The following is a 26,474-nucleotide window of genomic DNA, read 5'->3' on the forward strand; positions in this document are numbered from 1 at the left end:
TCTTAGTACGTTTCTTCCTGTTGCCTGTCCTTTTTCTCTCTCTGTCAGTGTGTCCTGCACTGCGTGGGACGGTGGTGGGAGGCTGAAAAAGGGTGGGAAGCTGGGGGGGCAGAGTGGAGGCTGGAAAGAGGTAGGAGGTTGCAGAGGGGTGGGAAGCTGAATGAAGTAGAGGCCAGCAAAAAGGGAGTTAGGAGGCTATCGAGGGGTGGGAGGCGGGGGGGGGGGGGGGGGGGGGCGAGGAGGGGGGAGTAGAGGCCAGGAAAAAAAAGGAGGCCGGAAAGGGGTGGGAGGCTGCAGAGGGGTGGGAGGCTGGGGGCGAGAGTAGAGGCCAGAAAAAAAAGGAGGCCGGGGGGTGCGAGTAGAGGCCAGAAAGGCCCTTTTTTGTGGCTTCTTCCCTGTCTTTATCTCTCTTTCCTGCCTTGTTTACTCCTCTGATTCAAGTTCTCTCTCGATCCGTGTGTTCTGCTTCCCACTCATCATATTCTCTCTTTTTCTCTGTCCTGTTCCTGAGGCTTCTTGTCTAGGAAGCCACGTCTCGTATGAGCTCTAAGACAGCCACATGCATTTTCTCTCAGGTGCAGGAGAGCCAAACGATTGGAGTTGCGGAAGAAGAAGGGAAGAGAGAAGGGGAGAGAAACATCTGAAGTGTCAAAGTCTCCCGGCAGCACCGAGAGTGAGAGCTGAGGTGAGTCGTGGGCCCTCGGGGCCCTGTCACCCCTCTTGTGCATCCTGGGCCCTCCCCGGCTCCCTCTCTTTCCCCCACTGCTACGATTTTTTTTTTTTCCTGCTCTTGTGTACCTTCTTTCTCCATCTGTCTCTGACTTGTCCCCATCTTTTAGGTCCTCCCTCTTTCTGCCCTGCAGCCCGTGGCATTTTTTTCCTTCTTCCCCTCTTGCTGTTCAGCTCCCGGTTACTAGTTTTGCTTTCCTCCTACTCTGTAGCCTGTCAGTACTTTTGCTGTCTTTGGTGCTCTCTGTCTGCCTCCTCGTCCCTTGATTCGAGGCCTTCCTTCTCGGCTCCGTAGCACGTCACAGATCTACTGCTTTCTCCATGTCTATTCTATTCTATTTCCTCATCTCTCTTTGTCCAGGTCCCTGCCGCTATTCTTTTTTCCTCTGTCATGCTGCAGGGTTTTTTTTTGCATCTCCTTCCTGCTCCCCGTTCTTCATTTTCGGTCTGTGTCCTGCTCCCTCTTCTTCTTTCTGCTGCCGCTCTTGCTCTCTTGCTGCTGCTTCTTTCTCCATGTCTGTGGGACTGCCTGTCCCCGTCCTTCTCTCGCCGTCCCTTTCCCTGCTTGGTGCTTTCTCGTTCCACCGCCGCTGTCCAGCCACCTGTCACTTTTCTCCTCTCTTGTAGTGGCCTGCACCCTGCTCCTCATTTTTGGCAGCCTCTGCCGAGCAGCGCGTCGCTCCGGGAGGCGACGGACGGACTGTTCGCGGCTGGATCAACGGGCGCAGCTGCGGGAAGGAGTGCCGAGGTGTCGGAGGGGCAGAGGGAGCGTCGGGGGCCCCGACCCCGGAGCAGAGCGGCTCCCGGGACTGGCTGGGTGCGTGACTGAGTAAAGACCTGCGGTCCCTTTTGCCCTGGCGGCTGCGTTTGTGCTTGGTTTGCACGGGACGAGGGGCTGCGCCAGAGGCCAGGGGAGGAGGGGACGGGCTGTGGGGCTGGGGCGACGGCCCCCTGTTCCTGCCGGGGTCCAGCCGTGGGCCGGGGCCGGGGGAGCCCCAGGTGCGGGCAGCGGGGCTGATGGCGACGGCCCCTCCCTGTGCCGGTGGAGGGCCCGGTGCTGCCGTGGCGCGGGTGGCCGTGGAGGGGCCGGTGCTGCCGTGGCGCGGGTGGCCGTGGAGGGGCCGGTACGATCGCTGCTGCCACCCGGTGAGCAAAGTTCGGTACTGCGGCTCGGGCGGCGCCAATGCGCGGTGGCGCCGTGTCCAAGAGCTCGCTGCTGCCACCCGGTGAGCAAAGTTCGGTACTGCGGCTCGGGCGGCGCCAATGCGCGGTGGCGCCGTGTCCAAGAGCTCGCTGCTGCCACCCGGTGAGCAAAGTTCGGTACTGCCGCTCGAGTGGCGCAGGTGCTTTGCGCGCTGGGAGGAGCCGTGCCCTGTGTGTCCGGCGCTGCAATAAGGAACGCCTGCCTGCTTGCTGGAGTGCCCAAAGGGCTTCAGAGAGTCTTTGTGTTTGCCCAATGACGGCATCGTGGGCTCCAGCCGTGGGCCGGGGCCGGAAGAGCCCCAGGTGCGGGCAGCGGGGCTGATGGCGACGGCCCCTCCCTCTGCCGGTAGAGGGCCCGGTGCTGCCGTGCCGGGCCCGATGCGAGCCGAAGGAGGAGCGGAGCCATAGCCGGGTTGCGGCTGCAGCGAGGGAGAAGGTGAGCGCGGGGTATGGGGGGGGGGGGTTGGATGGAGCGGCGGGTCCCGGGGAAAAGCCCCCGGGAGGGCGGGGTCCGTGTCGAGGGCAAGGAGCGATGGCGATGGGGGTGCGGCGCCGTGTCGGAGCCGCGAGTCGGGGTCTGCTCGGAGCCGGAGCCGGCGCTGGGAGCCGCCCCCGCCCCCGCTGGCGCCGCCCTTGCCCCCGCTGGCGCCGCCCCCGCCCCCGCTGGCGCCGCCCCCGCCCCCGCTGGCGCCGCCCCCGCCCCCGCTGGCGCCGCCCCCTCTCCCGCTGGCGCCGCCCCCTCTCCCGCTGGCGCCGCCCCCTCTCCCGCTGGCGCCGCCCCCTCTCCCGCTGGCGCCGCCCCCGCCCCCGCTGGCGCCGCCCCCGCCCCCGCTGGCGCCGCCCCCGCCCCCGCTGGCGCCGCCCCCGCCCCCGCTGGCGCCGCCCCCGCCCCCGCTGGCGCCGCCCCCGCCCCCGCTGGCGCCGCCCCCCGCCCCCGCTGGCGCCGCCCCCGCCCCCGCTGGCGCCGCCCCCCGCCCCCGCTGGCGCCGCCCCCGCCCCCGCTGGCGCCGCCCCCGCCCCCGCTGGCGCCGCCCCCGCCCCCGCTGGCGCCGCCCCCGCCCCCGCTGGCGCCGCCCCCGCCCCCGCTGGCGCCGCCCCCGCCCCCGCTGGCGCCGCCCCCGCCCCCGCTGGCGCCGCCCCCGCCCCCGCTGGCGCCGCCCCCGCCCCCGCTGGCGCCGCCCCCGCCCCCGCTGGCGCCGCCCCCGCCCCCGCTGGCGCCGCCCCCGCCCCCGCTGGCGCCGCCCCCGCCCCCGCTGGCGCCGCCCCCGCCCCCGCTGGCGCCGCCGGCACCGCCCCCGCTGGCGCCGCCCCCGCCCCCGCTGGCGCCGCCTTCGCCCCCGCTGGCACCGCCCCCGGCCCCGCTGGCGCCGCCCCCGCCCCCGCCGCCCCCTGGCCGCAACGCGGTACTGCAGCCCGGCGTTCGGCTCAGAGTGTGGCCCCTCCGGCGCGCCGTCGGCTCGTGGCGCATGCGCGGTGCGGCGGAGCAGCATGGCGGCGGGCTGGTGTACGGTGCCGGGGCGGCGGGGGAGCAGAGAGGCCAGCGGTGAGGCGCGGGCTCCCCTCCAGCGGGTGTGGGGGTGCGTGGTGGCTGCTCGAGGGTGGTGGGACGGGAAGCTTGGAGCCGGCCGCTGCGGCAGGCTGCAGGAGGCGAGCCGGGTGCGGGCAGCCCCGGGGCCAGAGGCGGGAGGTGACGGAAGGGAATGGGAGAAGGAGGTGGGCACCCCCCCCCCCCCCCAAGTCGGCAGTGCTCCCCCGGCCCCGCTCGCCCCGCGCAGCCGCCCCCAGCTGCCTCACGTCCCCTGAAGCCTGTGTCCCGGAGCGCCCGGCCTCCCCCAAGGCCCGTGGTGCGGGCTGCCTCGGCCTCCCTGAACGCGGTCGCCGCTGCTTGTTTATGTGTGGCAGGGGCTGCGCTGAGTTCGCGTTTGTCCGTTCGTGCCCTGGGGATGCCGTTGGCTGCGCCCGCTCCGGGCTTTTGTGGGCTGCGTGTGCCGGGCCTCGCTGTGCTGGCGGCGTGGGGGCGAAAAGGGAGAGGCGGAGCGCTGAGTGGCTGCGGGCAGGAGGTGGCGCGGCTGAAGCTGGAGAGTCCCGAGAAGGCTGAAGAAGAAGAAGAAATGGAAGGCCAGCTGGCTGGCAGCTGCCTGGCGCTGCGGGTGAGGAAGGCTCCGTCTTGGTAGCCCGCAGCAGGCCAGGCCGCCAGCGTGCCCCGCAGGGTCTGTATGTGTCACCAGCAGCAGCATGGTCCGGTTGTGGAGCGCGCGAGCGCGGCTGCGTGTGTAGGGAGCCTTGTCTCGTAAGAGCTGCGAGACATGGACGTTTTGTCTTAGGTGGGGGACAGCCAAGCGACCGGAGTTACGGAAGAGGAATGGAGGAGAGCAGGACGGAGAAGCGTCTGAAGCGGCAGAGTCTCCCGGGAGCGCGGAGAGCGAGAGCTGCGGTGAGTGGCGGGCCCTCGGGGCCCTGTCGCCCCTCTTCTGCGTCCCGGGCCCTCCCCTGGATCCTTCTCTCTCCCACGCTGCTGTGATTTTTTTTTTTTTTTCTTTTTCCTTTTGTTTTCCTTTCCCTGTACCTCCCGTCTTCTGTCTGTGTTTGTGTTCTGCTCCCTCTCCCTCTTTTTCTCCCTTCAGAATTTCTCTAGCCGGCTCCCTGTCTCTATTTCTCTGTCCTGCTGGCTGTCCGGTCGTTTCTTACTGTACCTCCCTGTCCAGCCGCCTCTCTTTTTGCTCTCCCTTTTTGCCTTTCTCTCCTTCTCTGTCCTGCTTCATGGCCCTTTCTTCTCTTTCTCTCCCTCTCTGTTCTCTAGCCCCTTGCTGGTTTGTTTTGGGGTTTCCCTGCACACACGCCCCCCGCCCCTTTCTTGGTCTCTTTGTCTAGATCTGACCCTTTCTTTGTTTCTCGGTCCCTTTTTTCCTGTTCACTGTCCTTTTTCTCTCTCTGTCTGTGTCCCCTGCGCTCCGTTACCATCTTTATCTCTCCTTTCTTCTTCATCTCCTCCCCCTGCCCCCGTCTCTCTCTCCCTCTTTCGCGCTCACCGGCCCTACATTTTCGTGCTCCGTCTCTGCAAGGCTCCTCGTCCCTGTATTTCTTGATTTCTCTACCTCTCTGGCGTTTCCTTTCGACCCTTCTTTCTCTCTGAGCTCCTCGGTCTTGTCCCTTGTCTTATTTTCCTCTTCCTAGTGCTCTGCCCTGCTCCCCATCGCTTATTTTCTCTCTCCGTTTCTCTGCCCTGCTCCCCGTCCCTGTCTGTCTTTCTCCGTCCCCCTCGGCTGCTCCACAGCAGAGTTTTTCCTTTCTCCGGCTCTCTGACCCGCTCCCCGCCCACCCAGGTTGACCGTCCCAGGTTTTGTTCTGCGTCTCCATCCTGCCGCTGTCCTCATCTATCCTTTTGTGCCCTTCTCTTTCTGTCTCTTTTCGTGTGTCCCCGCTGCTTTTTTTCCCATCTCTGTCCAGCTCCCTGTCCCTTTCCTTTTTCCTCTTGCTGTCCTTTTGCCCTGCTTCCTCTTGCTGTTTTTTCTGCCTTTCTCTCTCTGCGCCATTCCCTCTCCCATCCTTTCTTTCTCGATCCCCCTGTGCAGCTCGCTGTCCCTTGTTTCCTTTCTCTCTTCCTCGGTATTTTTTTTCTTTCTCCATACCTCTCTCCCGCTGCCCGTCACGGTCGCATTTCTCCCCCCAACGCTGTCCTGCTCTGTCCCTTTTCTCTCTCTCTGTCGTTTTGTCCTGCTCCCTGTGTTTGTTTTTTAATTCCTCCCTCAGGGTCCCTCAGCCCGGTGCTGTTTTTTCCCTTCTCCGCCTCTGTCTCCTGCTGCCCAGCTGAGGCTTTTCCCCCTCCGTCTCTGTCCTGCTCCCCCGTCTCTTACTTGTGCCTGTCTTTCACTTTGTCCTGCCTCCTTGTCCCCTTTTTCTCTCTCAGTATCACCTTGTCCCGCTCCCTGTCCCTGTCTTTCTCTGACAATCTGTCCCGCTCCTTGTCCTTCTCTTTCCCTTTGCTGTTATTCCCCGTCCTTGTTCTGGCCTTTCTTCCTTCTCTTTCTGTCCTGCTGCCCCAGTGCCTCTTTTTCCACCGCTGTCCTGCTCCCTGGCCCTTGTTTCCTCTCGCCGTCCCTCTGTCCTGCTTCCTGTCCCCAGTTTTTCTGTCTCTCTTTCTCGATCCTGCTGCCTGTCCGGTCGTTTCTTGCTGTACCTGCCTGTGCAGCCGGCTCTCCCTTTTTGCCTTTCTCTCCTTCTCTTCCTGCTTCCCGGCCCGTTCTTGTCTTCCTCTCTGTCTGTCCTCTATCCCCTTGCTGGTTTGTGTTGGGGTTCCAACCCTGACCACCCACCCCCTTCTTCGTCTGACCCTTTCTTTGTTTCTTAGTACGTTTCTTCCTGTTGCCTGTCCTTTTTCTCTCTCTGTCAGTGTGTCCTGCACTGCGTGGGACGGTGGTGGGAGGCTGAAAAAGGGTGGGAAGCTGGGGGGGCGGAGTGGAGGCTGGAAAGAGGTAGGAGGTTGCAGAGGGGTGGGAAGCTGAATTAAGTAGAGGCCAGCAAAAAGGGAGTTAGGAGGCTATCGAGGGGTGGGAGGCGGGGGGGGGGGGGGGGGGGCGAGGAGGGGGGAGTAGAGGCCAGGAAAAAAAAGGAGGCCGGAAAGGGGTGGGAGGCTGCAGAGGGGTGGGAGGCTGGGGGCGAGAGTAGAGGCCAGAAAAAAAAGGAGGCCGGGGGGTGCGAGTAGAGGCCAGAAAGGCCCTTTTTTGTGGCTTCTTCCCTGTCTTTATCTCTCTTTCCTGCCTTGTTTACTCCTCTGATTCAAGTTCTCTCTCGATCCGTGTGTTCTGCTTCCCACTCATCATATTCTCTCTTTTTCTCTGTCCTGTTCCTGAGGCTTCTTGTCTAGGAAGCCACGTCTCGTATGAGCTCTAAGACAGCCACATGCATTTTCTCTCAGGTGCAGGAGAGCCAAACGATTGGAGTTGCGGAAGAAGAAGGGAAGAGAGAAGGGGAGAGAAACATCTGAAGTGTCAAAGTCTCCCGGCAGCACCGAGAGTGAGAGCTGCGGTGAGTCGTGGGCCCTCGGGGCCCTGTCACCCCTCTTGTGCATCCTGGGCCCTCCCCGGCTCCCTCTCTTTCCCCCACTGCTACGATTTTTTTTTTTTCCTGCTCTTGTGTACCTTCTTTCTCCATCTGTCTCTGACTTGTCCCCATCTTTTAGGTCCTCCCTCTTTCTGCCCTGCAGCCCGTGGCATTTTTTTCCTTCTTCCCCTCTTTCTGTTCAGCTCCCGGTTACTAGTTTTGCTTTCCTCCTACTCTGTAGCCTGTCAGTACTTTTGCTGTCTTTGGTGCTCTCTGTCTGCCTCCTCGTCCCTTGATTCGAGGCCTTCCTTCTCGGCTCCGTAGCACGTCACAGATCTACTGCTTTCTCCATGTCTATTCTATTCTATTTCCTCATCTCTCTTTGTCCAGGTCCCTGCCGCTATTCTTTTTTCCTCTGTCATGCTGCAGGGTTTTTTTTTGCATCTCCTTCCTGCTCCCCGTTCTTCATTTTCGGTCTGTGTCCTGCTCCCTCTTCTTCTTTCTGCTGCCGCTCTTGCTCTCTTGCTGCTGCTTCTTTCTCCATGTCTGTGGGACTGCCTGTCCCCGTCCTTCTCTCGCCGTCCCTTTCCCTGCTTGGTGCTTTCTCGTTCCACCGCCGCTGTCCAGCCACCTGTCACTTTTCTCCTCTCTTGTAGTGGCCTGCACCCTGCTCCTCATTTTTGGCAGCCTCTGCCGAGCAGCGCGTCGCTCCGGGAGGCGACGGACGGACTGTTCGCCGCTGGATCAACGGGCGCAGCTGCGGGAAGGAGTGCCGAGGTGTCGGAGGGGCAGAGGGAGCGTCGGGGGCCCCGAGCCCCGGAGCAGAGCGGCTCCCGGGACTGGCTGGGTGCGTGACTGAGTAAAGACCTGCGGTCCCTTTTGCCCTGGCGGCTGCGTTTGTGCTTGGTTTGCACGGGACGAGGGGCTGCGCCAGAGGCCAGGGGAGGAGGGGACGGGCTGTGGGGCTGGGGCGACGGCCCCCTGTTCCTGCCGGGGTCCAGCCGTGGGCCGGGGCCGGGGGAGCCCCAGGTGCGGGCAGCGGGGCTGATGGCGACGGCCCCTCCCTGTGCCGGTGGAGGGCCCGGTGCTGCCGTGGCGCGGGTGGCCGTGGAGGGGCCGGTGCTGCCGTGGCGCGGGTGGCCGTGGAGGGGCCGGTACGATCGCTGCTGCCACCCGGTGAGCAAAGTTCGGTACTGCGGCTCGGGCGGCGCCAATGCGCGGTGGCGCCGTGTCCAAGAGCTCGCTGCTGCCACCCGGTGAGCAAAGTTCGGTACTGCGGCTCGGGCGGCGCCAATGCGCGGTGGCGCCGTGTCCAAGAGCTCGCTGCTGCCACCCGGTGAGCAAAGTTCGGTACTGCCGCTCGAGTGGCGCAGGTGCTTTGCGCGCTGGGAGGAGCCGTGCCCTGTGTGTCCGGCGCTGCAATAAGGAACGCCTGCCTGCTTGCTGAAGTGCCCAAAGGGCTTCAGAGAGTCTTTGTGTTTGCCCAATGACGGCATCGTGGGCTCCAGCCGTGGGCCGGGGCCGGAAGAGCCCCAGGTGCGGGCAGCGGGGCTGATGGCGACGGCCCCTCCCTCTGCCGGTAGAGGGCCCGGTGCTGCCGTGCCGGGCCCGATGCGAGCCGAAGGAGGAGCGGAGCCATAGCCGGGTTGCGGCTGCAGCGAGGGAGAAGGTGAGCGCGGGGTATGGGGGGGGGGGGTTGGATGGAGCGGCGGGTCCCGGGGAAAAGCCCCCGGGAGGGCGGGGTCCGTGTCGAGGGCAAGGAGCGATGGGGGTGCGGCGCCGTGTCGGAGCCGCGAGTCGGGGTCTGCTCGGAGCCGGAGCCGGCGCTGGGAGCCGCCCCCGCCCCCGCTGGCGCCGCCCCCGCCCCCGCTGGCGCCGCCCCCGCCCCCGCTGGCGCCGCCCCCGCCCCCGCTGGCGCCGCCCCCGCCCCCGCTGGCGCCGCCCCCTCTCCCGCTGGCGCCGCCCCCTCTCCCGCTGGCGCCGCCCCCTCTCCCGCTGGCGCCGCCCCCTCTCCCGCTGGCGCCGCCCCCTCTCCCGCTGGCGCCGCCCCCTCTCCCGCTGGCGCCGCCCCCTCTCCCGCTGGCGCCGCCCCCTCTCCCGCTGGCGCCGCCCCCTCTCCCGCTGGCGCCGCCCCCGCCCCCGCTGGCGCCGCCCCCGCCCCCGCTGGCGCCGCCCCCGCCCCCGCTGGCGCCGCCCCCGCCCCCGCTGGCGCCGCCCCCTCTCCCGCTGGCGCCGCCCCCGCCCCCGCTGGCGCCGCCCCCGCCCCCGCTGGCGCCGCCCCCGCCCCCGCTGGCGCCGCCCCCGCCCCCGCTGGCGCCGCCCCCGCCCCCGCTGGCGCCGCCCCCGCCCCCGCTGGCACCGCCCCCGCCCCCGCTGGCGCCGCCCCCGCCCCCGCTGGCGCCGCCCCCGCCCCCGCTGGCGCCGCCCCCGCCCCCGCTGGCGCCGCCCCCGCCCCCGCTGGCGCCGCCCCCGCTGGCGCCGCCCCCGGCCCCGCTGGCGCCGCCCCCGGCCCCGCTGGCACCGCCCCCGGCCCCGCTGGCGCCGCCCCCTGGCCGCAACGCGGTACTGCAGCCCGGCGTTCGGCTCAGAGTGTGGCCCCTCCGGCGCGCCGTCGGCGCGTGGCGCATGCGCGGTGCGGCGGAGCAGCATGGCGGCGGGCTGGTGTTCGGTGCCGGGGCGGCGGGGGAGCAGAGAGGCCAGCGGTGAGGCGCGGGCTCCCCTCCAGCGGGTGCGGGGGTGCGTGGTGGCTGCCCGAGGGTGGTGGGACGGGAAGCTTGGAGCCGGCCGCTGCGGCAGGCTGCAGGAGGCGAGCCGGGTGCGGGCAGCCCCGGGGCCAGAGGCGGGAGGTGACGGAAGGGAATGGGAGAAGGAGGCGGGCACCCCCCCCCCCCCCAAGTCGGCAGTGCTCCCCCGGCCCCGCTCGCCCCGCGCAGCCGCCCCCAGCTGCAGCACGTCCCCTGAAGCCTGTGTCCCGGAGCGCCCGGCCTCCCCCAAGGCCCGTGGTGCGGGCTGCCTCGGCCTCCCTGAACGCGGTCGCCGCTGCTTGTTTATGTGTGGCAGGGGCCGCGCTGAGGACGCGTTTGTCCGTTCGTGCCCTGGGGATGCCGTTGGCTGCGCCCGCTCCGGGCTTTTGTGGGCTGCGTGTGCCGGGCCCCGCTGTGCTGGCGGCGTGGGGGCGAAAAGGGAGAGGCGGAGCGCTGAGTGGCTGCGGACAGGAGGTGGCGCGGCTGAAGCTGGAGAGTCCCGAGAAGGCTGAAGAAGAAGAAGAAATGGAAGGCCACCTGGCTGGCAGCTGCCTGGCGCTGCGGGTGAGGAAGGCTCCGTCTTGGTAGCCCGCAGCAGGCCAGGCCGCCAGCGTGCCCCGCAGGGTCTGTATGTGTCACCAGCAGCAGCATGGTCCGGTTGTGGAGCGCGCGAGCGCGGCTGCGTGCGTAGGGAGCCTTGTCTCGTAAGAGCTGCGAGACATGGACGTTTTGTCTTAGGTGGGGGACAGCCAAGCGACCGGAGTTACGGAAGAGGAATGGAGGAGAGCAGGACAGAGAAGCGTCTGAAGCGGCAGAGTCTCCCGGGAGCGCGGAGAGCGAGAGCTGCGGTGAGTGGCGGGCCCTCGGGGCCCTGTCGCCCCTCTTCTGCGTCCCGAGCTGTCCCCTGGATCCTTCTCTCTCCCACGCTGCTGTGATTTTTTTTTTTTTTCTTTTTCCTTTTGTTTTCCTTTCCCTGTACCTCCCGTCTTCTGTCTGTGTTTGTGTTCTGCTCCCTCTCCCTCTTTTTCTCCCTTCAGAATTTCTCTAGCCGGCTCCCTGTCTCTATTTGTCTGTCCTGCTGGCTGTCCGGTCGTTTCTTGCTGTACCTCCCTGTCCAGCCGGCTCTCTTTTTGCTCTCCCTTTTTGCCTTTCTCTCCTTCTCTGTCCTGCTTCATGGCCCTTTCTTCTCTTTCTCTCCCTCTCTGTTCTCTAGCCCCTTGCTGGTTTGTTTTGGGGTTTCCCTGCACACACGCCCCCCGCCCCTTTCTTGGTCTCTTTGTCTAGATCTGACCCTTTCTTTGTTTCTCGGTCCCTTTTTTCCTGTTCACTGTCCTTCTTCTCTCTCTGTCTGTGTCCCCTGCGCTCCGTTGCTATCTTTATCTCTCCTTTCTTCTTCATCTCCTCCCCCTGCCCCCGTCTCTCTCTCCCTCTTTCGCGCTCACCGGCCCTACATTTTCGTGCTCCGTCTCTGCAAGGCTTCTATTCCCTGTATTTCTTGATTTCTCTACCTCTCTGGCGTTTCCTTTCGACCCTTCTTTCTCTCTGAGCTTCTCGGTCTTCTCCCTTGTCTTATTTTCCTCTTCCTAGTGCTCTGCCCTGCTCCCCATCGCTTATTTTCTCTCTCCGTTTCTCTGCCCTGCTCCCCGTCCCTGTCTGTCTTTCTCCGTCCCCCTCTGCTGCTCCACAGCAGTGTTTTTCCTTTCTCCAGCGCTCTGACCTGCTCCCCACCCCCCTCCCCCCTTTTTCTCTCTGTCATTCTTCCTGCTTCCCTGGACCTCTCTCTCTGCAATCTCGAGTCCTACTCCCTGTTTGTATCCCACTGTCCTGGTCCCCATCCCTCTCTTTGCCTCTCTATCCCTTTGTCCCTGTTTTTTCTTTCTCCGTCTCTCTGCCCTGCTGCCTAGTTCTGTCCGGTTCCCTTTCTGTTTGCTGGGTTGTTTTTTTTTTTCTCTCTTCATTCTTCTGCTTTGCTCTGTGTTCCCTCCCTCTCACTCCTGCAGCGTCCTGCTGTGTGTTACCTGTCCTTCTCCCTCTTGATATTTTTGCTCTTGCTCTGTCCCTCTGTCCTGCTGCCTGGAAGTAATTTTTTCTTCTCTGCATTTCTGTTCTTCTGACCATGGCTGTTTTTTCATTCTCCACCTCTCTCTCTCCTGCTCGCCAGCCTCGCCTTTCTCTCCCTGACGTTCTTTCCTCTTCCCAGTCCCTCTGCTTTTGTGTATCCTTGCACTCCACTCCCTCTGTCACGCTGTCTTGCTCCCCATCCCTCCCTTTCCTTTCTACCCTTCCGATGTCTGTGTCCCCCAAGCCCGCTTTGTACGTGTCCCTGTCAACACCCTTCTGTCTGTCACTCTTCTTCCCTTGCTGCTCTTGCTCTTTTTCTCTCTCTTCCTCTGTGCTGCGGCCCATCGCTGTTTTTAACTCCTCCATCCCTTTGTCCCGCTCCCTGTCCTTGTCAGTTTTGCCCTGTGCTCCAGGCTTTCCTTGTTTTCTGCATCTCTGTCCTTTTCCCTGGACCCTTTTTCTCTCTGCTCCTCAGTCCTTCTGCCTCGTCTTGTTTTTCTCTTTCTGCCGTCCCTCTCTTTTTGTCTGTGACCCTCTGTGCTCTTCTCCTTCTCCCTCTCAGTTTGCGGTTGTCCTATGTGTCCCCCTCTCTGTCTCTCTCTTCTGCTGTCCTGCTCCCCAGCCCCGTTATTTATTGCTTCACCCCTCGGTCTTGCTCTCAGTCCCTGTTTTCTCTCGTGCTCCGCCTCGCTGCCGTTCTCTCTGTTGCTCTCGTTTGCTGTCTGTCCCAGCGTCCTGCTCCCTGTCGCGCTCTCTGTTTCACAGTCTGGCGTCGTGTCCCTCACCTGTTTTCTCTCTCACTCTGTCCTTCCTCCTGGCTTTTCCTTGTCCCTCTGGCCTCTTACTCGTCGCTACTTTTTTCTTCCTTTCTCTACCTCTCTGCCTCTGCCCTGTCGCTTTCTTCCTCTCTCTCTCTGCAATGTTTCTTTCTCCATCTGTGCCCCCCTCCCTGTCCCTTTTCTCTTGTTCTCTCTGTCCTCCATCCTCCCCGTAACTCTTTGTCTGTGTATCTCCATACTGCTGCCTGTCCCTTTGTTTCTCGCTATATGCCCCTGTCCAGCTTGCTGTCCCGTTGTTCTCCTCTGTGCTGAACCGTGGCCTTTTCTATCATCCTGCAGCCCGTCACCGATTTTACTTTCTCCACCTCTTTGGCCTGATCTGTGTGTCTCCTGCCCCCGTCCATCTGGCTTGTTCGCTCTACTTGTGTCTCCCTCCAGTGTTCTTTATTCCTCCGATTCAGTTTCTCTCTTGATCCATCAGTTCTGCTGCCCGCTCGTCGTTCTCTGTCTCTCTCTCTTTCCCTCTGTGCTGTTCCTGCGCGTAGCGCGCGAGCAAGCGAGGCTACGTGCCTGGGGATCCTTGTCTCGTAAGAGCTGCGAGACATGGACGTTTTCTCTTAGGTGGGGGACAGCCAAGCGACCGGAGTTACGGAAGAGGAATGGAGGAGAGCAGGAGAGAGAAGCGTCTGAAGCGGCAGAGTCTCCCGGGAGCGCGGAGAGCGAGAGCCGCGGTGAGTGGCGGGCCCTCGGGGCCCTGTCGCCCCTCTTCTGCGTCCCGGGCCCTCCCCTGGATCCTTCTCTCTCCCACGCTGCTGTGATTTTTTTTTTTTTTTTCTTTTTCCTTTTGTTTTCCTTTCCCTGTACCTCCCGTCTTCTGTCTGTGTTTGTGTTCTGCTCCCTCTCCCTCTTTTTCTCCCTTCAGAATTTCTCTAGCCGGCTCCCTGTCTCTATTTCTCTGTCCTGCTGGCTGTCCGGTCGTTTCTTACTGTACCTCCCTGTCCAGCCGGCTCTCTTTTTGCTCTCCCTTTTTGCCTTTCTCTCCTTCTCTGTCCTGCTTCATGGCCCTTTCTTCTCTTTCTCTCCCTCTCTGTTCTCTAGCCCCTTGCTGGTTTGTTTTGGGGTTTCCCTGCACACACGCCCCCCGCCCCTTTCTTGGTCTCTTTGTCTAGATCTGACCCTTTCTTTGTTTCTCGGTCCCTTTTTTCCTGTTCACTGTCCTTTTTCTCTCTCTGTCTGTGTCCCCTGCGCTCCGTTACCATCTTTATCTCTCCTTTCTTCTTCATCTCCTCCCCCTGCCCCCGTCTCTCTCTCCCTCTTTCGCGCTCACCGGCCCTACATTTTCGTGCTCCGTCTCTGCAAGGCTCCTCGTCCCTGTATTTCTTGATTTCTCTACCTCTCTGGCGTTTCCTTTCGACCCTTCTTTCTCTCTGAGCTCCTCGGTCTTCTCCCTTGTCTTATTTTCCTCTTCCTAGTGCTCTGCCCTGCTCCCCATCGCTTATTTTCTCTCTCCGTTTCTCTGCCCTGCTCCCCGTCCCTGTCTGTCTTTCTCCGTCCCCCTCTGCTGCTCCACAGCAGAGTTTTTCCTTTCTCCGGCTCTCTGACCCGCTCCCCGCCCACCCAGGTTGACCGTCCCAGGTTTTGTTCTGCGTCTCCATCCTGCCGCTGTCCTCATCTATCCTTTTGTGCCCTTCTCTTTCTGTCTCTTTTCGTGTGTCCCCGCTGCTTTTTTTCCCATCTCTGTCCAGCTCCCTGTCCCTTTCCTTTTTCCTCTTGCTGTCCTTTTGCCCTGCTTCCTCTTGCTGTTTTTTCTGCCTTTCTCTCTCTGCGCCATTCCCTCTCCCATCCTTTCTTTCTCGATCCCCCTGTGCAGCTCGCTGTCCCTTGTTTCCTTTCTCTCTTCCTCGGTATTTTTTTTCTTTCTCCATACCTCTCTCCCGCTGCCCGTCACGGTCGCATTTCTCCCCCCAACGCTGTCCTGCTCTGTCCCTTTTCTCTCTCTCTGTCGTTTTGTCCTGCTCCCTGTGTTTGTTTTTTAATTCCTCCCTCAGGGTCCCTCAGCCCGGTGCTGTTTTTTCCCTTCTCCGCCTCTGTCTCCTGCTGCCCAGCTGAGGCTTTTCCCCCTCCGTCTCTGTCCTGCTCCCCCGTCTCTTACTTGTGCCTGTCTTTCACTTTGTCCTGCCTCCTTGTCCCCTTTTTCTCTCTCAGTATCACCTTGTCCCGCTCCCTGTCCCTGTCTTTCTCTGACAATCTGTCCCGCTCCTTGTCCTTCTCTTTCCCTTTGCTGTTATTCCCCGTCCTTGTTCTGGCCTTTCTTCCTTCTCTTTCTGTCCTGCTGCCCCAGTGCCTCTTTTTCCACCGCTGTCCTGCTCCCTGGCCCTTGTTTCCTCTCGCCGTCCCTCTGTCCTGCTTCCTGTCCCCAGTTTTTCTGTCTCTCTTTCTCGATCCTGCTGCCTGTCCGGTCGTTTCTTGCTGTACCTGCCTGTGCAGCCGGCTCTCCCTTTTTGCCTTTCTCTCCTTCTCTTCCTGCTTCCCGGCCCGTTCTTGTCTTCCTCTCTGTCTGTCCTCTATCCCCTTGCTGGTTTGTGTTGGGGTTCCAACCCTGACCACCCACCCCCTTCTTCGTCTGACCCTTTCTTTGTTTCTTAGTACGTTTCTTCCTGTTGCCTGTCCTTTTTCTCTCTCTGTCAGTGTGTCCTGCACTGCGTGGGACGGTGGTGGGAGGCTGAAAAAGGGTGGGAAGCTGGGGGGGCGGAGTGGAGGCTGGAAAGAGGTAGGAGGTTGCAGAGGGGTGGGAAGCTGAATTAAGTAGAGGCCAGCAAAAAGGGAGTTAGGAGGCTATCGAGGGGTGGGAGGCGGGGGGGGGGGGGGGGGGGGCGAGGAGGGGGGAGTAGAGGCCAGGAAAAAAAAGGAGGCCGGAAAGGGGTGGGAGGCTGCAGAGGGGTGGGAGGCTGGGGGCGAGAGTAGAGGCCAGAAAAAAAGGGAGGCCGGAAAGGGGTGGGAGGCTGCAGAGGGGTGGGAGGCTGGGGGCGAGAGTAGAGGCCAGAAAAAAAAGGAGGCCGGGGGGTGCGAGTAGAGGCCAGAAAGGCCCTTTTTTGTGGCTTCTTCCCTGTCTTTATCTCTCTTTCCTGCCTTGTTTACTCCTCTGATTCAAGTTCTCTCTCGATCCGTGTGTTCTGCTTCCCACTCATCATATTCTCTCTTTTTCTCTGTCCTGTTCCTGAGGCTTCTTGTCTAGGAAGCCACGTCTCGTATGAGCTCTAAGACAGCCACATGCATTTTCTCTCAGGTGCAGGAGAGCCAAACGATTGGAGTTGCGGAAGAAGAAGGGAAGAGAGAAGGGGAGAGAAACATCTGAAGTGTCAAAGTCTCCCGGCAGCACCGAGAGTGAGAGCTGCGGTGAGTCGTGGGCCCTCGGGGCCCTGTCACCCCTCTTGTGCATCCTGGGCCCTCCCCGGCTCCCTCTCTTTCCCCCACTGCTACGATTATTTTTTTTTGCTGCTCTTGTGTACCTTCTTTCTCCATCTGTCTCTGACTTGTCCCCATCTTTTAGGTCCTCCCTCTTTCTGCCCTGCAGCCCGTGGCATTTTTTTCCTTCTTCCCCTCTTGCTGTTCAGCTCCCGGTTACTAGTTTTGCTTTCCTCCTACTCTGTAGCCTGTCAGTACTTTTGCTGTCTTTGGTGCTCTCTGTCTGCCTCCTCGTCCCTTGATTCGAGGCCTTCCTTCTCGGCTCCGTAGCACGTCACAGATCTGCTGCTTTCTCCATGTCTATTCTATTCTATTTCCTCATCTCTCTTTGTCCAGGTCCCTGCCGCTATTCTTTTTTCCTCTGTCATGCTGCAGGGTTTTTTTTTGCATCTCCTTCCTGCTCCCCGTTCTTCACTTTCGGTCTGTGTCCTGCTCCCTCTTCTTCTTTCTGCTGCCGCTCTTGCTCTCTTGCTGCTGCTTCTTTCTCCGTCTCTGTGGGACTGCCTGTCCCCGTCCTTCTCTCGCCGTCCCTTTCCCTGCTTGGTGCTTTCTCGTTCCACCGCCGCTGTCCAGCCACCTGTCACTTTTCTCCTCTCTTGTAGTGGCCTGCACCCTGCTCCTCATTTTTGGCAGCCTCTGCCGAGCAGCGCGTCGCTCCGGGAGGCGACGGACGGACTGTTCGCCGCTGGATCAACGGGCGCAGCTGCGGGAAGGAGTGCCGAGGTGTCGGAGGGGCAGAGGGAGCGTCGGGGGCCCCGAGCCCCGGAGCAGAGCGGCTCCCGGGACTGGCTGGGTGCGTGACTGAGTAAAGACCTGCGGTCCCTTTTGCCCTGGCGGCTGCGTTTGTGCTTGGTTTGCACGGGACGAGGGGCTGCGCCAGAGGCCAGGGGAGGAGGGGACGGGCTGTGGGGCTGGGGCGACGGCCCCCTGTTCCTGCCGGGGTCCAGCCGTGGGCCGGGGCCGGAAGAGCCCCAGGTGCGGGCAGCGGGGCTGATGGCGACGGCCCCTCCCTGTGCCGGTAGAGGGCCCGGTGCTGCCGTGCCGGGCCCGATGCGAGCCGAAGGAGGAGCGGAGCCATAGCCGGGTTGCGGCTGCAGCGAGGGAGAAGGTGAGCGCGGGGTATGGGGGGGGGGTTGGATGGAGCGGCGGGTCCCGGGGAAAAGCCCCCGGGAGGGCGGGGTCCGTGTCGAGGGCAAGGAGCGGCGGGGGTGCGGCGCCGTGTCGGAGCCGCGAGTCGGGGTCTGCTCGGAGCCGGAGCCGGCGCCCCCCCCGCCCCCGGCCCCGCTGGCGCCGCCCCCGGCCCCGCTGGCGCCGCCCCCTGGCCGCAACGCGGTACTGCAGCCCGGCGTTCGGCTCAGAGTGTGGCCCCTCCGGCGCGCCGTCGGCTCGTGGCGCATGCGCGGTGCGGCGGAGCAGCATGGCGGCGGGCTGGTGTCCGGTGCCGGGGCTGCGGGGGAGCTGAGAGGCCAGCGGTGAGGCGCGGGCTCCCCTCCAGCGGGTGCGGGGGTGCGTGGTGGCTGCCCGAGGGTGGTGGGACGGGAAGCTTGGAGCCGGCCGCTGCGGCAGGCTGCAGGAGGCGAGCCGGGTGCGGGCAGCCCCGGGGCCAGAGGCGGGAGGTGACGGAAGGGAATGGGAGAAGGAGGTGGGCACCCCCCCCCCCCCCAAGTCGGCAGTGCTCCCCCGGCCCCGCTCGCCCCGCGCAGCCGCCCCCAGCTGCAGCACGTCCCCTGAAGCCTGTGTCCCGGAGCGCCCGGCCTCCCCCAAGGCCCGTGGTGCGGGCTGCCTCGGCCTCCCTGAACGCGGTCGCCGCTGCTTGTTTATGTGTGGCAGGGGCCGCGCTGAGTTCGCGTTTGTCCGTTCGTGCCCTGGGGATGCCGTTGGCTGCGCCCGCTCCGGGCTTGTGTGGGCTGCGTGTGCCGGGCCCCGCTGTGCTGGCGGCGTGGGGGCGAAAAGGGAGAGGCGGAGCGCTGAGTGGCTGCGGACAGGAGGTGGCGCGGCTGAAGCTGGAGAGTCCCGAGAAGGCTGAAGAAGAAGAAAAAATGGAAGGCCAGCTGGCTGGCAGCTGCCTGGCGCTGCGGGTGAGGAAGGCTCCGTCTTGGTAGCCCGCAGCAGGCCAGGCCGCCAGCGTGCCCCGCAGGGTCTGTATGTGTCACCAGCAGCAGCATGGTCCGGTTGTGGAGCGCGCGAGCGCGGCTGCGTGTGTAGGGAGCCTTGTCTCGTAAGAGCTGCGAGACATGGACGTTTTGTCTTAGGTGGGGGACAGCCAAGCGACCGGAGTTACGGAAGAGGAATGGAGGAGAGCAGGACGGAGAAGCGTCTGAAGCGGCAGAGTCTCCCGGCAGCGCGGAGAGCGAGAGCTGCGGTGAGTGGCGGGCCCTCGGGGCCCTGTCGCCCCTCTTCTGCGTCCCGGGCCCTCCCCTGGATCCTTCTCTCTCCCACGCTGCTGTGATTTTTTTTTTTTTTTCTTTTTCCTTTTGTTTTCCTTTCCCTGTACCTCCCGTCTTCTGTCTGTGTGTGTGTTCTGCTCCCTCTCCCTCTTTTTCTCCCTTCAGAATTTCTCTAGCCGGCTCCCTGTCTCTATTTGTCTGTCCTGCTGGCTGTCCGGTCGTTTCTTGCTGTACCTCCCTGTCCAGCCGGCTCTCTTTTTGCTCTCCCTTTTTGCCTTTCTCTCCTTCTCTGTCCTGCTTCGTGGCCCTTTCTTCTCTTTCTCTCCCTCTCTGTTCTCTAGCCCCTTGCTGGTTTGTTTTGGGGTTTCCCTGCACACACGCCCCCCGCCCCTTTCTTGGTCTCTTTGTCTAGATCTGACCCTTTCTTTGTTTCTCGGTCCCTTTTTTCCTGTTCACTGTCCTTTTTCTCTCTCTGTCTGTGTCCCCTGCTCTCCGTTGCTATCTTTATCTCTCCTTTCTTCTTCATCTCCTCCCCCTGCCCCCGTCTCTCTCTCCCTCTTTCGTGCTCACCGGCCCTACATTTTCGTGCTCCGTCTCTGCAAGGCTCCTCGTCCCTGTATTTCTTGATTTCTCTACCTCTCTGGCGTTTCCTTTCGACCCTTCTTTCTCTCTGAGCTCCTCGGTCTTGTCCCTTGTCTTATTTTCCTCTTCCTAGTGCTCTGCCCTGCTCCCCATCGCTTATTTTCTCTCTCCGTTTCTCTGCCCTGCTCCCCGTCCCTGTCTGTCTTTCTCCGTCCCCCTCTGCTGCTCCACAGCAGAGTTTTTCCTTTCTCCGGCTCTCTGACCCGCTCCCCGCCCACCCAGGTTGACCGTCCCAGGTTTTGTTCTGCGTCTCCATCCTGCCGCTGTCCTCATCTATCCTTTTGTGCCCTTCTCTTTCTGTCTCTTTTCGTGTGTCCCCGCTGCTTTTTTTCCCATCTCTGTCCAGCTCCCTGTCCCTTTCCTTTTTCCTCTTGCTGTCCTTTTGCCCTGCTTCCTCTTGCTGTTTTTTCTGCCTTTCTCTCTCTGCGCCATTCCCTCTCCCATCCTTTCTTTCTCGATCCCCCTGTGCAGCTCGCTGTCCCTTGTTTCCTTTCTCTCTTCCTCGGTATTTTTTTTCTTTCTCCATACCTCTCTCCCGCTGCCCGTCACGGTCGCATTTCTCCCCCCAACGCTGTCCTGCTCTGTCCCTTTTCTCTCTCTCTGTCGTTTTGTCCTGCTCCCTGTGTTTGTTTTTTAATTCCTCCCTCAGGGTCCCTCAGCCCGGTGCTGTTTTTTCCCTTCTCCGCCTCTGTCTCCTGCTGCCCAGCTGAGGCTTTTCCCCCTCCGTCTCTGTCCTGCTCCCCCGTCTCTTACTTGTGCCTGTCTTTCACTTTGTCCTGCCTCCTTGTCCCCTTTTTCTCTCTCAGTATCACCTTGTCCCGCTCCCTGTCCCTGTCTTTCTCTGACAATCTGTCCCGCTCCTTGTCCTTCTCTTTCCCTTTGCTGTTATTCCCCGTCCTTGTTCTGGCCTTTCTTCCTTCTCTTTCTGTCCTACTGCCCCAGTGCCTCTTTTTCCACCGCTGTCCTGCTCCCTGGCCCTTGTTTCCTCTCGCCGTCCCTCTGTCCTGCTTCCTGTCCCCAGTTTTTCTGTCTCTCTTTCTCGATCCTGCTGCCTGTCCGGTCGTTTCTTGCTGTACCTGCCTGTGCAGCCGGCTCTCCCTTTTTGCCTTTCTCTCCTTCTCTTCCTGCTTCCCAGCCCGTTCTTGTCTTCCTCTCTGTCTGTCCTCTATCCCCTTGCTGGTTTGTGTTGGGGTTCCAACCCTGACCACCCACCCCCTTCTTCGTCTGACCCTTTCTTTGTTTCTTAGTACGTTTCTTCCTGTTGCCTGTCCTTTTTCTCTCTCTGTCAGTGTGTCCTGCACTGCGTGGGACGGTGGTGGGAGGCTGAAAAAGGGTGGGAAGCTGGGGGGGCGGAGTGGAGGCTGGAAAGAGGTAGGAGGTTGCAGAGGGGTGGGAAGCTGAATGAAGTAGAGGCCAGCAAAAAGGGAGTTAGGAGGCTATCGAGGGGTGGGAGGCGGGGGGGGGGGGGGGGCGAGGAGGGGGGAGTAGAGGCCAGGAAAAAAAAGGAGGCCGGAAAGGGGTGGGAGGCTGCAGAGGGGTGGGAGGCTGGGGGCGAGAGTAGAGGCCAGAAAAAAAAGGAGGCCGGGGGGTGCGAGTAGAGGCCAGAAAGGCCCTTTTTTGTGGCTTCTTCCCTGTCTTTATCTCTCTTTCCTGCCTTGTTTACTCCTCTGATTCAAGTTCTCTCTCGATCCGTGTGTTCTGCTTCCCACTCATCATATTCTCTCTTTTTCTCTGTCCTGTTCCTGAGGCTTCTTGTCTAGGAAGCCACGTCTCGTATGAGCTCTAAGACAGCCACATGCATTTTCTCTCAGGTGCAGGAGAGCCAAACGATTGGAGTTGCGGAAGAAGAGGGGAAGAGAGAAGGGGAGAGAAACATCGGAAGTGTCAAAGTCTCCCGGCAGCACCGAGAGTGAGAGCTGCGGTGAGTCGTGGGCCCTCGGGGCCCTGTCACCCCTCTTGTGCATCCTGGGCCCTCCCCGGCTCCCTCTCTTTCCCCCACTGCTACGATTATTTTTTTTTTCTGCTCTTGTGTACCTTCTTTCTCCATCTGTCTCTGGCTTGTCCCCATCTTTTAGGTCCTCCCTCTTTCTGCCCTGCAGCCCGTGGCATTTTTTTCCTTCTTCCCCTCTTTCTGTTCAGCTCCCGGTTACTAGTTTTGCTTTCCTCCTACTCTGTAGCCTGTCAGTACTTTTGCTGTCTTTGGTGCTCTCTGTCTGGCTCCTCGTCCCTTGATTCGAGGCCTTCCTTCTCGGCTCCGTAGCACGTCACAGATCTACTGCTTTCTCCATGTCTATTCTATTCTATTTCCTCATCTCTCTTTGTCCAGGTCCCTGCCGCTATTCTTTTTTCCTCTGTCATGCTGCAGGGTTTTTTTTTGCATCTCCTTCCTGCTCCCCGTTCTTCACTTTCGGTCTGTGTCCTGCTCCCTCTTCTTCTTTCTGCTGCCGCTCTTGCTCTCTTGCTGCTGCTTCTTTCTCCGTCTCTGTGGGACTGCCTGTCCCCGTCCTTCTCTCGCCGTCCCTTTCCCTGCTTGGTGCTTTCTCGTTCCACCGCCGCTGTCCAGCCACCTGTCACTTTTCTCCTCTCTTGTAGTGGCCTGCACCCTGCTCCTCATTTTTGGCAGCCTCTGCCGAGCAGCGCGTCGCTCCGGGAGGCGACGGACGGACTGTTCGCCGCTGGATCAACGGGCGCAGCTGCGGGAAGGAGTGCCGAGGTGTCGGAGGGGCAGAGGGAGCGTCGGGGGCCCCGACCCCGGAGCAGAGCGGCTCCCGGGACTGGCTGGGTGCGTGACTGAGTAAAGACCTGCGGTCCCTTTTGCCCTGGCGGCTGCGTTTGTGCTTGGTTTGCACGGGACGAGGGGCTGCGCCAGAGGCCAGGGGAGGAGGGGACGGGCTGTGGGGCTGGGGCGACGGCCCCCTGTTCCTGCCGGGGTCCAGCCGTGGGCCGGGGCCGGGGGAGCCCCAGGTGCGGGCAGCGGGGCTGATGGCGACGGCCGCTCCCTGTGCCGGTGGAGGGCCCGGTGCTGCCGTGGCGCGGGTGGCCGTGGAGGGGCCGGTACGATCGCTGCTGCCACCCGGTGAGCAAAGTTCGGTACTGCGGCTCGGGCGGCGCCAATGCGCGGTGGCGCCGTGTCCAAGGGCTCGCTGCTGCCACCCGGTGAGCAAAGTTCGGTACTGCGGCTCGGGCGGCGCCAATGCGCGGTGGCGCCGTGTCCAAGAGCTCGCTGCTGCCACCCGGTGAGCAAAGTTCGGTACTGCGGCTCGAGTGGCGCAGGTGCTTTGCGCGCTGGGAGGAGCCGTGCCCTGTGTGTCCGGCGCTGCAATAAGGAACGCCTGCCTGCTTGCTGAAGTGCCCAAAGGGCTTCAGAGAGTCTTTGTGTTTGCCCAATGACGGCATCGTGGGCTCCAGCCGTGGGCCGGGGCCGGAAGAGCCCCAGGTGCGGGCAGCGGGGCTGATGGCGACGGCCCCTCCCTCTGCCGGTAGAGGGCCCGGTGCTGCCGTGCCGGGCCCGATGCGAGCCGAAGGAGGAGCGGAGCCATAGCCGGGTTGCGGCTGCAGCGAGGGAGAAGGTGAGCGCGGGGTATGGGGGGGGGTTGGATGGAGCGGCGGGTCCCGGGGAAAAGCCCCCGGGAGGGCGGGGTCCGTGTCGGGGGCAAGGAGCGATGGGGGTGCGGCGCCGTGTCGGAGCCGCGAGTCGGGGTCTGCTCGGAGCCGGAGCCGGCGCTGGGCGCCGCCCCCGCCCCCGCTGGCACCGCCCCCGCCCCCGCTGGCGCCGCCCCCGCCCCCGCTGGCGCCGCCCCCGCCCCCGCTGGCACCGCCCCCGCCCCCGCTGGCGCCGCCCCCGCCCCCGCTGGCGCCGCCCCCGCTGGCGCCGCCCCCGCCCCCGCAGTCGCCGCCCCCGCAGTCGCCTCCCCCGCAGGCGCCACCCCCGCCCCCGCTGGCGCCGCCCCCGCCCCCGCTGGCGCCGCCCCCGCCCCCGCTGGCGCCGCCCCCGCCCCCGCTGGCGCCGCCCCCGCCCCCGCTGGCGCCGCCCCCGCCCCCGCTGGCGCCGCCCCCGCCCCCGCTGGCGCCGCCCCCGCCCCCGCTGGCGCCGCCCCCGCCCCCGCTGGCGCCGCCCCCGCCCCCGCTGGCGCCGCCCCCGCCCCCGCTGGCGCCGCCCCCGCCCCCGCTGGCGCCGCCCCCGCCCCCGCTGGCGCCGCCCCCGCCCCCGCTGGCGCCGGCTCCGCCCCCGCTGGCGCCTGCACCGCCCCCGCTGCGCCTGCACCGCCCCCGCTGGCGCCGCCCCCGCCCCCGCTGGCGCCGCCCCCGCCCCCGCTGGCGCCGCCCCCGCCCCCGCTGGCGCCGCCCCCGCCCCCGCTGGCGCCGCCCCCGCCCCCGCTGGCGCCGGCTCCGCCCCCGCTGGCGCCGGCTCCGCCCCCGCTGGCGCCGCCCCCGGCCCCGCTGGCGCCGCCCCCGGCCCCGCTGGCGCCGCCCCCGGCCCCGCTGGCGCCGCCTCCGGCCCCGCTGGCGCCGCCCTCGCCCCTGCCGCCCCCTGGCCGCAACGCGGTACTGCAGCCCGGCGTTCGGCTCAGAGTGTGGCCCCTCCGGCGCGCCGTCGGCGCGTGGCGCATGCGCGGTGCGGCGGAGCAGCATGGCGGCGGCCTGGTGTCAGGTGCCGGGGCGGCGGGGGAGCAGAGAGGCCAGCGGTGAGGCGCGGGCTCCCCTCTGGCGGGTGCGGGGGTGCGTGGTGGCAGCTCGAGGGTGGTGGGACGGGAAGCTTGGAGCCGGCCGCTGCGGCAGGCTGCAGGAGGCGAGCCGGGTGCGGGCAGCCCCGGGGCCAGAGGCGGGAGGTGACGGAAGGGAATGGGAGAAGGAGGCGGGCACCCCCCCCCCCCCCCAAGTCGGCAGTGCTCCTCCGGCCCCGCTCGCCCCGCGCAGCCGCCCCCAGCTGCAGCACGTCCCCTGAAGCCTGTGTCCCGGAGCGCCCGGCCTCCCCCAAGGCCCGTGGTGCGGGCTGCCTCGGCCTCCCTGAACGCGGTCGCCGCTGCTTGTTTATGTGTGGCAGGGGCTGCGCTGAGTTCGCGTTTGTCCGTTCGTGCCCTGGGGATGCCGTTGGCTGCGCCCGCTCCGGGCTTGTGTGGGCTGCGTGTGCCGGGCCTCGCTGTGCTGGCGGCGTGGGGGCGAAAAGGGAGAGGCGGAGCGCTGAGTGGCTGCGGACAGGAGGTGGCGCGGCTGAAGCTGGAGAGTCCCGAGAAGGCTGAAGAAGAAGAAGAAATGGAAGGCCAGCTGGCTGGCAGCTGCCTGGCGCTGCGGGTGAGGAAGGCTCCGTCTTGGTAGCCCGCAGCAGGCCAGGCCGCCAGCGTGCCCCGCAGGGTCTGTATGTGTCACCAGCAGCAGCATGGTCCGGTTGTGGAGCGCGCGAGCGCGGCTGCGTGCGTAGGGAGCCTTGTCTCGTAAGAGCTGCGAGACATGGACGTTTTCTCTTAGGTGGGGGACAGCCAAGCGACCGGAGTTACGGAAGAGGAATGGAGGAGAGCAGGACAGAGAAGCGTCTGAAGCGGCAGAGTCTCCCGGGAGCGCGGAGAGCGAGAGCTGCGGTGAGTGGCGGGCCCTCGGGGCCCTGTCGCCCCTCTTCTGCGTCCCGAGCTGTCCCCTGGATCCTTCTCTCTCCCACGCTGCTGTGATTTTTTTTTTTTTTTCTTTTTCCTTTTGTTTTCCTTTCCCTGTACCTCCCGTCTTCTGTCTGTGTTTGTGTTCTGCTCCCTCTCCCTCTTTTTCTCCCTTCAGAATTTCTCTAGCCGGCTCCCTGTCTCTATTTGTCTGTCCTGCTGGCTGTCCGGTCGTTTCTTGCTGTACCTCCCTGTCCAGCCGGCTCTCTTTTTGCTCTCCCTTTTTGCCTTTCTCTCCTTCTCTGTCCTGCTTCGTGGCCCTTTCTTCTCTTTCTCTCCCTCTCTGTTCTCTAGCCCCTTGCTGGTTTGTTTTGGGGTTTCCCTGCACACACGCCCCCCGCCCCTTTCTTGGTCTCTTTGTCTAGATCTGACCCTTTCTTTGTTTCTCGGTCCCTTTTTTCCTGTTCACTGTCCTTTTTCTCTCTCTGTCTGTGTCCCCTGCGCTCCGTTGCTATCTTTATCTCTCCTTTCTTCTTCATCTCCTCCCCCTGCCCCCGTCTCTCTCTCCCTCTTTCGCGCTCACCGGCCCTACATTTTCGTGCTCCGTCTCTGCAAGGCTCCTCGTCCCTGTATTTCTTGATTTCTCTACCTCTCTGGCGTTTCCTTTCGACCCTTCTTTCTCTCTGAGCTTCTCGGTCTTCTCCCTTGTCTTATTTTCCTCTTCCTAGTGCTCTGCCCTGCTCCCCATCGCTTATTTTCTCTCTCCGTTTCTCTGCCCTGCTCCCCGTCCCTGTCTGTCTTTCTCCGTCCCCCTCTGCTGCTCCACAGCAGTGTTTTTCCTTTCTCCAGCGCTCTGACCTGCTCCCCACCCCCCTCCCCCCTTTTTCTCTCTGTCATTCTTCCTGCTTCCCTGGACCTCTCTCTCTGCAATCTCGAGTCCTACTCCCTGTTTGTATCCCACTGTCCTGGTCCCCATCCCTCTCTTTGCCTCTCTATCCCTTTGTCCCTGTTTTTTCTTTCTCCGTCTCTCTGCCCTGCTGCCTAGTTCTGTCCGGTTCCCTTTCTGTTTGCTGGGTTGTTTTTTTTTTTCTCTCTTCATTCTTCTGCTTTGCTCTGTGTTCCCTCCCTCTCACTCCTGCAGCGTCCTGCTGTGTGTTACCTGTCCTTCTCCCTCTTGATATTTTTGCTCTTGCTCTGTCCCTCTGTCCTGCTGCCTGGAAGTAATTTTTTCTTCTCTGCATTTCTGTTCTTCTGACCATGGCTGTTTTTTCATTCTCCACCTCTCTCTCTCCTGCTCGCCAGCCTCGCCTTTCTCTCCCTGACGTTCTTTCCTCTTCCCAGTCCCTCTGCTTTTGTGTATCCTTGCACTCCACTCCCTCTGTCACGCTGTCTTGCTCCCCATCCCTCCCTTTCCTTTCTACCCTTCCGATGTCTGTGTCCCCCAAGCCCGCTTTGTACGTGTCCCTGTCAACACCCTTCTGTCTGTCACTCTTCTTCCCTTGCTGCTCTTGCTCTTTTTCTCTCTCTTCCTCTGTGCTGCGGCCCATCGCTGTTTTTAACTCCTCCATCCCTTTGTCCCGCTCCCTGTCCTTGTCAGTTTTGCCCTGTGCTCCAGGCTTTCCTTGTTTTCTGCATCTCTGTCCTTTTCCCTGGACCCTTTTTCTCTCTGCTCCTCAGTCCTTCTGCCTCGTCTTGTTTTTCTCTTGCTGCCGTCCCTCTCTTTTTGTCTGTGACCCTCTGTGCTCTTCTCCTTCTCCCTCTCAGTTTGCGGTTGTCCTATGTGTCCCCCTCTCTGTCTCTCTCTTGTGCTGTCCTGCTCCCCAGCCCCGTTATTTA

At 63.1% G+C, this 26,474-nt stretch overlaps 2 long non-coding RNA genes across 2 annotated transcripts; both read left to right on the top strand.

The window, feature by feature from the left end:
* Positions 1 to 3,438: 3,438 nt before the first annotated feature.
* On the top strand, positions 3,439 to 16,014 carry LOC142362895 (uncharacterized). Its single transcript, XR_012765357.1, has 3 exons — positions 3,439 to 3,475; positions 10,455 to 10,564; positions 15,843 to 16,014. It is a non-coding gene; the product is annotated as an uncharacterized LOC142362895 (long non-coding RNA).
* A 1,411-nt stretch (positions 16,015 to 17,425) lies between these two features.
* On the top strand, positions 17,426 to 21,898 carry LOC142362893 (uncharacterized). The gene is made up of 4 exons (XR_012765354.1): positions 17,426 to 17,493; positions 18,274 to 18,383; positions 20,862 to 20,971; positions 21,643 to 21,898. It is a non-coding gene; the product is annotated as an uncharacterized LOC142362893 (long non-coding RNA).
* Positions 21,899 to 26,474: the final 4,576 nt, after the last annotated feature.

This window comes from Opisthocomus hoazin, chromosome 12 (assembly GCF_030867145.1).
Source record: "Opisthocomus hoazin isolate bOpiHoa1 chromosome 12, bOpiHoa1.hap1, whole genome shotgun sequence".
NCBI lineage: Eukaryota > Metazoa > Chordata > Aves > Opisthocomiformes > Opisthocomidae > Opisthocomus > Opisthocomus hoazin.